Here is a 9,926-nt window from a genome sequence, read left to right on the forward strand (position 1 = left end):
AGGACAATTATGTATTCATACATCCACACAGACTTAACAAGTGTTTCTACTTGACTCCATCCTGTCACTCCCTCAAGGAAACAGGTTAACCTTCACTGCAGTGTTTAATAATCTTATTAAAATTGTTATGCTTGTTTACCAGCTCAAAATATAACTGACATAATTAAAGACTCGCGCCTGACAACAGCATTTAGTTGACAAGAACATCATATTACATTAAAAAGTAAGAAATTAAACTGTGATTTAGGTGTTCAGTTTTCAATTGAAAGTTTAGACTTGACACATCAGGTGCAGTAACAAGCTGGGGCAGCCCTGAACAGAGACTCTCAGGATTTTGTGCCTAGACTCTGAGCCTTTTTTTTGCCTAAGGTTTTGTATCCCAAAGCAAAGGAATCAAACAGTCACAGGAAAAGCAAACTCCTATTTAACAGAGGAATTAGTTTGACAAGTCACTTTAAGGTCAGTATTAGCAAAGACTGACTGAAAGCTGAACAAATACACAGTGATTAAAGCTGTGGGTTTAGTCCTGAACAGCACACTTCAGCAGTGAAATAAAAATTAATCTCTCTTGCAAGTGCAGGAAGTGGTTTCACTCCAATAAAATTCTACAGCTCTCTCTCAGAAATATTGAGCTGAACTGGGGGAAAAAATAAGACAAATCTATAGCTGTGTAACTGTCTAAGGAGAAACTGGAGGGAGCCTTCAGCCCCCCTCAGTGTGAAAGTCTGGAGACTCATTTCTGCAGTGAGTTAAGAGGACACAGCACAGATCCCTGATTATGGCCAGCGGACAACTTTGTTATTTAACATACTCTGCCATTTAATGCTTGCTTTAGAGGCCTCATTAGGAAACAAAATTAAAAAATCAGTAACCAGTACATAAACACCACACATTATTTGAGAAACACATATGTGTTTTAGTGTTCATTATCTTAAGAGTCAACTATAGGAGCTTAGAGTCTCAGCATCTCTCCTACATGACCTGGTTAGTGGGGGGTTTTTAATTCCTTGTTCTCCCATACACGAACATCTGGTTTGCTTTATGTTGTCCAACTTTGTATTTTCATATAAATAATACAACAACAAAAAAAAAATAAAAGGTTGTAGGGGCGGAAGCAGTAACTTGCCCTAACTGGTCTGCCCTTCAATCATGCTGCATAGAACTTAATTTATAACACAGATGGAATATGTCAACTCCTCCTGCTCTGAAGCAAACAATATGTAAACAATGTAGGCAGAGGGCTTAAGGACTTAATCTTGGTGTCAGGCTACAAGAGAGGCCACTAGGTAAATGTGAGATACAATGACAATACACACATCAATTCAGCTTAATGACACGACACAGCAAAGACCTTTTTTTTTTTTTAATCTGGAAGGCATTTGGCAGGAACAATCAAAAAACATGTAATAAAAATCAAAAAACAATCAAAAAACATGTAATACATAAATTAGAAATGCAAACAAAACAAATGAAAATCCACTTCCTGCTTCAATGAACACTAAAAATATGCTATTACACCCTATATAAACTGTCTTTTTACCTGCCATAAGACATGTCAAAAAAAAAAAAAAGGTTTTTAATGGCCTGTGACCGCCAAAGAATGTGCCAAGAATGAACAAACAAATTATGTGGGCCTTCACCCAATAAGTACCTGAAAGCTACCTGAAGTTCTGATGTAAAATTTACAAGCTTAAAACCACCATCATCGTGAACCTGCTGATTTTCATGTAATTACTCATGCTAGTGAAGTCAAACACCCAGTATGACTTGCAGAAGTACAGTATTGCTGTGTACATTGCAACCATTTCCTCTATTACAAGTCCATTAACATTGAACTTTGGGAAGAGGTTATATTTTCCTTTCGTCATATGAACTAAGTGAATTTCAAGTTCTGCCAATTACATGAAAACAATAGTGGGGGAAAAAAAAAGAACAAAAGTAAGAGAGACCAGGGCAGATCATGGACAATTTTTTAGGTTTTCAGTTTGGGATTGTATTTACTTTAAAGAAATATTTCCAAACAGCTTTTGTGACACACAGAGCACCTTGAGGGCTGTCAAACAACACTAAAGTTAACCTTTTATCACCAAAAGGAAGCAAGCATACATAACTAGTCATACTACATTCACGACAGCTAAAGTAGGCAATGTAGATCCACAGGACAGATGTCCTTTTAAACAAAATCAATCAGCTCCAGATAGATAGACAGACGGAAACTGCAAGAGAATAAATTTTTAAGTTCATTTCATTTTTCCGTATATAAAACTGCATATTTAATCCTATTTTGCAAAAGACATGAGACAAGGTGCATTTTCTAACTAAAAGGGTATTTACCTATGCTTCTCCTGCCATACTTCCATACAGATGAAATCTAACAACAAGCTTGTCAAAACTCGCCAAAGCAAGCTCTAGCAGGGATAATAAAAAAATATCAGTATTTATATATATTTTCCTAATGGCTCCTGCACAGTCTTAAAAGCTTTATCTGATCAGCAGGAGTGGAACAAAACAGGCCAGCTATGCTGAGAATTTTTGGCAATCTCCTGCAGATTCATCCAGATATCCATCAGCATGGCAGTTTCCAACCCCTGGTTTACAAACCCTGGAGGGTCAATGGGACATTTCTAACAGGTCTGTGAAAGGCAGCTAAAAAAAGCATGCCTATTATTAGTAGGCTCAAATTTGCTATAGAGAGCTGTACTTCCACTGGAATACTTTCGGGACTCCACATAAGGTTAAAAAAACCAACCAAACAACAAACAAAACAAACCCCACCCCAATTCAGGCTAAAAACCCCAAAAGGTAAAAGCCTGCTCTTGGGTTACAAGGCAAAGACAACAGGGAGAACTGGGCACGGAAGTTAACGCTGTGCTTACAGGACACCCGATGACTCAGATCAAATTATCACAGGGCAAAGGCAGCACTGCCAGCCCTACTCCAGCTACCCCAGGAGCAGGGAACAGGATCGAGCCTACCACAGATACTTTTTCATTTTTATCCTGGAAATTCAGGCTACATTAAGGAGTATAGTTACTGCCTAAATACTACATTACCAGCTATGTGTTTGCTTTTAGCAAGAGGTTACAAACATCCCAAGACTCTCCTGAATCCTTTGGCTCCTGAAGTCCTGCAATTTCAACACTGTCAGTTCCCATGCTAAAGAAAAATGGCATAAAGAAATCTTTAAAAAATTACAAGGCTTAAAATAAAGTCGTGTTTCCTGAGGGTGAATGCACAAGCTTGGATTTCTTCCCTTCAAAAAGGGAATAGAGAGCACATAAAACCATTTTATAACATTTTTCTAAACATGAGGGGAATTAGAAGCTGTATGACAATGCTTTATAGTCATCGTTTAGAAACTGTTTATAGCATTAACTATTTTGATGTTTCTTTCTAATTTAGTTCTTACTTTCAAGAGGCCAGATGTGAACAAGACCTCAGTAAAAATGGATCACACTGCAATCATACTTTTATTTTTATTAGAAGCATCTTATTAGAAGGGAAGATTTAATTGAAGTCATGCCTTTCTGAAGAACACGTTTGAATAGCAGTACAAATACACAGAAGGAACTTCTCCCTAAGGAGAGCAAGGGGAGGGGGAAATTACCTCAAAGACATCTGTCAGATCCAGAAACTCCATCCTGAGGGCCTGCATCGGGCTGAAAGTGACAGGCTCAAAAGAGATGCAGCCACATAAGGCACAAACCCCTCAGTCCTCCTCTAATTTACATCAGTGTAGACAAGAAGCAATTTCAACAGTGCCAGAGGAATTCCATTAGTAGAACTGTAAGGAAAATAAGGCCATGTTTCCTGAATTACAAATACAGGGGTTTCCCTATCCTGATGTTTGTGGTATGCTGTCTCTCAGGGCAGTAACAGCTTCCTGGTTAATGCCTGTATCATTTCTGTTTAACTAATGGATATTTATTGTATAAATAAATTATAATGCAATAAAAACTGACCTAAGAGTCTGAGTTATCTGGTAAGTGACTGCACCCCCACTGAAAGGCCTGTCAGCTGCTGGCCTGGGCAAAGGAGAGCACAGACAATGTAGTTACTGTCCAAGGTACAAAAACACTGGACCACTATGGATGAGTGACAAAATTGGGGCAACATGTAGGAACAGGGCACAAGTCACAAGGGCACCAGAGACTGAGGTCACACTTGAATCCGGCTTGCCCTGATCACAAAGTTAGTGATCTTAATAAGCCCCTGTTCACAGACAGAAGGTACTTTATAAAACTGTCATTAAGTAATGAACCATGACACAATAACTGGTAACTTTTTAACTGTCAGAGCTGCAAGGGGAACAGAGAAACTGTCACTTCAATCTTACAGTTTCCCAATAGACCAAATACACACAAGCTACTTAACCTACGTCAAAAGAGAAATATTAATCCTGAACATACCATCTTTGTTGCATTGCCACCTATCTGGAGCTAAGCATCAGAAGGAAAGAGCAATCTTGCAGGAGAGACTGCACCAGGAAACACAAAACAACAGATGGGGATGTCATGCTTTCCCACAGCATTGCAGTTATCCTGAATACACAGCCTTATGAGAGACAAAACAGGAGAAGCTGCCCTGGTCTTTTAGAGAGCTTTGCAATTTACATGCTGACTCAGGACTTAAAACAGCAAGCCACCAGATTTAGGGAATGTAAATTCTCAATTTGTCCTCTATAAAATTCTTCTTAAAAAAAAAAAAAAAGACAGACAAAAATGAAAGGGGACTGTTTATCTACAAAACTGGTATTATTTTTAGCACCTATTTCACAAAACACGCAACTTTCACGGCATAAGGAATATGTTTTGCAGAGCAGGAAAAGAGCTGCAGCTTTAAAGTTTTAATCATAATAAGAAGCTGGCAGAACAACGCTAGTTTAAAAAAAAGTCTAAATACTATCTTTCAAGGCAGAAAGAGCACTTTAACTATCAGACATACGTTTTCACTCAAGATGGTCTAACGCAAGATTTGGCTCTCACCTGCTTCTGCTACAGCCCCCTCTTCACAAGCATGAACAAGTCACTCACTCTCTGGTTTTATTCCCCCGCTAGTAGTTGATTCTTCCTCCTTGCCACACAGGGGTAGGTAAAGATATAGGCATGAAGGCTGTAAGGCATTTAGATTTTAAATCTACATACTACACCTAAGCAGATCCCTAAGCCAACTATAGAATGTACACAGGGCATACATTAAAATAGCACATTAATAACACAGGGGCCAAAAAATTATCACCTCTATCCTGCAAAGTTAAAAACACAACTAGAAGAAACATATACTGCTGCTTCAGAGAACTGGAAAAACCTGCAGGTTCAAAGTTGCTGCATGTTAAAGCTTTTGAAACATAGCAAAGAACACCTGAGTTGGCAAACGAAGCATATCTTGTTTTGCTCACTTTTGCACTGGCAAGCAGAAGAGATCCCTGCTGCCATAAAAAATACAGTTTCTGAATGTAAACCTTAGTTTTGTTATCCTTTGAAATACAGAGAGTTCAAGACAAGACCAGCTACAATATATAAACCATCTTGCTCATCTATTCTATGCTATATTGGACATCAGTAATTCAAATAGTCACTGCAAAGAACAAAGCCGCATATCACATTACTATCACCTGCTACAGCCCTCTTTGTATCTATGGTATGGTACTACTACCTTCCCACTAGGCCTGTATGTCTTTTTTTTTAACTTTCTTTCAATAGCATAGTACTTAACACTACCTTTACTCACACTGTTTCAGCTTCACCTCACTTTTTTTAACTTCTGCGTGTTGCACCACGTTTAAGATTTGCCACCTCTATCAGTTCTGCATTACTGGAAAACTCACAGCTGAACATCACAAACACACCATCCACCACTGTCCCAGCAGCAGAAACATCAACAAGGCCCTTGCATTTCCCCTCATTCAACATTCCTCTGTTGTCCAAGGATCTTAACAGTGAGTTTTCTGTGTCCGTATTTTACTTTCTGTTTTACTTGCTCCTGGAATAGCATTTTCCCAACATTCTTCTGGCTGAACTGTGCTGCTGTACCCTTCCCTCTCACTTCCTTACCTTCCCATCCCTAACCTCTGTGTCTTTTTTTCCCTCTTCTTGCACTCCTACCTCTTCTCCTGTAACAGAGCCGGTTCTGTATGAGCACCCTGTAGCCTGGTGGTGCAAAGAGATACGGGGCTATAAGCCTAGCCAGATCTCTCACTCCAGTCTCCAGAAGCACTCCCAAGCACCACATAAGCTGGGGGCACAGCCAGAAGCAGGCGACAAGAGTTAACACGCCAGTGCTCCCGTGCAGTGAGCCAGCAGCTAGCTGCACCTTGCCTCTAACACCTTGTACCTCACTAGGGAACTGCTGCCATATGAGGAGGTCTTTGGCACCCACAGCCTGCAGACAAGCTGGCTCGCTCTTTTAGATTCCCTCTCAAAAGGACAATGTGTGAAGTGTTACTGGCAGACTTGCTGCACTGCAGCTCCAGGCAAGGGCTATCTTCTTTCCTTATTGCCTGCACAACGCAGGAAACACACAGCTCCAACTAGGAAAGCTTTAACTTCTCATTTTCTTGAACACAACCTGAAGCAAGCTTCAGATTAGTTACATGCAAGCACAGGTCAAATACGATGTTCCAGGTACAATCAGTCACATTTCGTTTGCTTCAACCAGCTAGACACAGGACAGGGAAAATAAAAACTGACAACAAGCTGTTTTATCGTGTCATATTTTACATTACCTGCTGTCTTCTGTCAGGAAGGCAGAAAAACTGTATTCCAGAATATTGCCCTAAGAAAAAGGCCATGTCTACACTGCAGAGGAATCAGAGAAAAGAGTAAACTCAGCCAACTAACATCTGCAGAGACTGACTGAGCTACAGCCAGTCCATTTTCAGACTGACACCACTGTGGGTGCCCATCTAGTCTCCTCTACAGGACAGATGCCCCATTACAGCAGTATGGGAAATGTCTGCACAGTAAAACTGGTCCCATGAGTAAATCTTCCTGAAATAATGCAACACGAAGGTTTAAACTGCATGGACTGTGCAACACTGCTTGCTCCTGTTCTGTTGGAGGTACACACCAATGCACCCACTGAGAAAAGTAAATTCATATTAGGTAAGAAAAAGAGATTCACCAAAGCTGAGCAATCATTGCCCAAGATACACACATACTGCTGAAGACTGTCAGCTGTTCCCCTTTGCTCACACAAAGGAAACTGCCCAGAAAAGACACATAACCACTTGGGCACAGCAGACCTGCATCTGCTGAGGAATTAAGCATTCGTCTTCTTGCAGCCTGCTCCCATTATTTGGATTAAACTACATTTGTGTATTTTTATCTACTACCAAACAAGCAATTTCAGACTGAAATACACACCCTTGCCTGTAACTACATCACCTAAAATGAAAATTAAAAGAAAGCAGAAACATACTTGAAAATACCCAACAGATGCTATTGCTATAGGTCCTAAATGTCACAAGTATTTTGGGTTTTAGGCAGACCTTATATGTGGCCTTTCATAAACCAATAGCTGCAAAGAGTTTCTGGGTCGAACTTTCTAAATCTGAATGAACATTCAGTGAGACACAACTTACTACCACCAGCAGGTCTCGCTGGCATGACAAACACTATTGCATCAGTGAGGCAGCACCAAGAGCTAAGCTGACAGAGTCACAGCCTTTGAAGGACTGGATCTTTACTGCACATGGGGTTGCATTTTTAAAAGACGTAAGAATGGCGTGGCTCCTCTTATGATGACTCTTACCACTGAAATGCCTGTAACACTGCACAAGAGATTTATTTGTTGCTTTCATTAAGCAAAGAAAAACATGGTCCTCACTAATGCCTTGCTATCTACACCCCAAGACACCCAATGCAGTCACTCACTGCAAGTCACCAGTCCCTTTCTTCTCTGTGATTCCACTGTATCAGAACAATTATCCAAATTTGGGCTCCTTTCCTAAAGGACTGACATTGCACGCACACGGTTACTGTGCCAGGAATCTGGCACACAGTTGCTCTCTCGCATGCTGAAAAACAGAGTTTATCTTTTCTGAATCAGGATCAAAGGAAGGAAACCTAAACGAGCCTTGCAACCCTCAATGGCACACAGGGAGTGGAGAGCGCATCAGGGACCAGACTGCTGCCCCCTCCTCCCCAAGGCCTGTTTTCTTGAAGACTATTTTCTAATGAGCCTCATGAACTTTTGCTTCTTCTTAAAAATTCACCTTACAGAACTACTCCAGTAACAGACAGAAACTGCCGCTGTAAACCAGTCCGGATCGCTTGCTACTGCCATATAAAACTCACCACCCATTTCAACTAAACCCGCCACACGACAGCGCCATGGTTTCGACACGGATTACTGCCGCTGCCGAGGTCGCACCTGGCCGATGGTGCCATCGGACAGCCGCAGCCACACGCCGGCTGCCCAGGGCCACCTCGGGAGCGACAGGGCCAGCTCCACTCGCTGTCCAGCTGCTCGCTGGCGGGCACGTCCCACCGCTGCAATGCATTAGCACATTACAGGACCACTGCAATCCACTGACAGGTCACAGCACCCTGGCGAAACCAAAGCTGGAGGCTCCGACTTTAAATTTCCTGCCAAGGGGACTCAACGCTGCTCCGAAAGGCCGCGGAGCAGACCCAAACCATGTATTTAGCCCGATATTATTTAACGTGTTTAGCCTCCCGGTATATCTGCCTCCCGCTGGAAGGCGGAGAGGGCAGAGCGGGAGCCCTCCTCCCGTTTCCCGGCCGATGCCCACGGCTCCTGGGGACGCCGCTGCGGGACACGACCCGCCGCCCAGCCCCGGCCCGGGGCCCCCCGAGGGATGCGGAGCACCGCGCGGCCCTAGGGCGGCCGCGCCATCCCCGGGCTCCCGCACGGCCGAGGGGCGCCAAGGGCCGGGGACTCCGGGGACTCCGGGGACACCGGCGGGGCCGGGGGACGGCCGGTGGCGCGGCGCAGGCGGCGGCGGGATGGCATCCCCCGGCGGCCCTCTGCCGGTTCCCAGCTCTCCGCTCCCAGTTCCCGCTCCCGCCCCGTTCCGCCGGCGCACACACCTGCCCGCCCCCCAGCACCCCCCGCCCCGCGCCGTCAGTCGCACCCACCTACCCCAGTGGCCGCCGCCGCCGCCGCGGGTCCGGCGCGCCCCGCCGCCCCCGCGCCGGCAGCGGCACGGCTCGGCACGGCACCGCACCCCCCCTTCCGCCGCCCGGCCGCCCGCCCCTTGCGCGGAGGTGGGGCGGCCGCCGGGAGGAACCAGGAAGTGAACGGCGGCGGCGGGAGTCAGCGCGTCCCCAGCCCTGCCCGTCCCCGTCCCCGCCCCGCCGCGGGCTCCCCGGCCCACGGGCGGCACCGGCTCCCGGCCCCGTGTGGCTGCGGATCGCCTGTGCCCACGGCGCGTCAACGGCCCGGCGTGCGGGTGCCTGCGGGGGGATTGCGGGGTTTGTGAGGAAAAAGAGCCCCATACTTTTTTGGTTTGACGTGGGAACTGATGGCTGTGCCTCAGCGGGCACCTCTGAGGCCAAGACAGGTTGTGGTTTGCAGGTGTCCAAAATCTTTTGGCACCCAAGGAGGAGCAGTACGGCGCAGAGCAATGAGGATGTTTGCGGGACTGGAATGTCATTCCCATGAGGAAAGGTGGAGGGAGTTGGGCCTGGTTAGCCTCGAGTACTGAGAGGAGACCTCAAAAATGTCTAAAGGAATGGGAGGTGGGGGCCAAAGAGATGGAGGCAAGCTCCTGTCGGTGGTGCCAAGCAATGGGATGTGAGGCAATGCGAGGCAGAAACTGATGCACAGGAAGTTCCACCTGAACATGAGGAAGAACTTTACTGTGCAGTGACCATGCTACACTGGAACAGGTTGTCCAGGGAGGTTGTGCAGTCTCCCTCACTGGAGATACTCCAGAACCATCTGCAATCCTGTGCCGTGTG

The 9,926-nt window shown here is 45.0% G+C and overlaps 1 protein-coding gene across 4 annotated transcripts in view; it reads right to left on the bottom strand.

The window, feature by feature from the left end:
- ZDHHC3 (zDHHC palmitoyltransferase 3) overlaps positions 1 to 9,232 on the bottom strand; it is a 34,112-nt gene extending 24,880 nt beyond the window's left edge. The window contains exon 1 of one of the 4 annotated variants that reach the window (XM_085051354.1): positions 9,106 to 9,232. The gene's annotated coding sequence lies outside the window, so the exon portion shown is untranslated. Of the gene's footprint in view, positions 1 to 3,607; positions 3,752 to 9,101 lie in introns of those variants that run through there. The other 3 variants (XM_085051355.1, XM_085051357.1, XM_085051358.1) reach the window with 3 other exon arrangements.
- Between the last annotated feature and the right edge of the window lie 694 nt (positions 9,233 to 9,926).

The sequence above is a fragment of the Lichenostomus cassidix genome, chromosome 2 (genome assembly GCF_008360975.1).
Source record: "Lichenostomus cassidix isolate B80296 chromosome 2, HeHo_3.0, whole genome shotgun sequence".
NCBI classification, from domain to species: Eukaryota; Metazoa; Chordata; class Aves; order Passeriformes; family Meliphagidae; genus Lichenostomus; species Lichenostomus cassidix.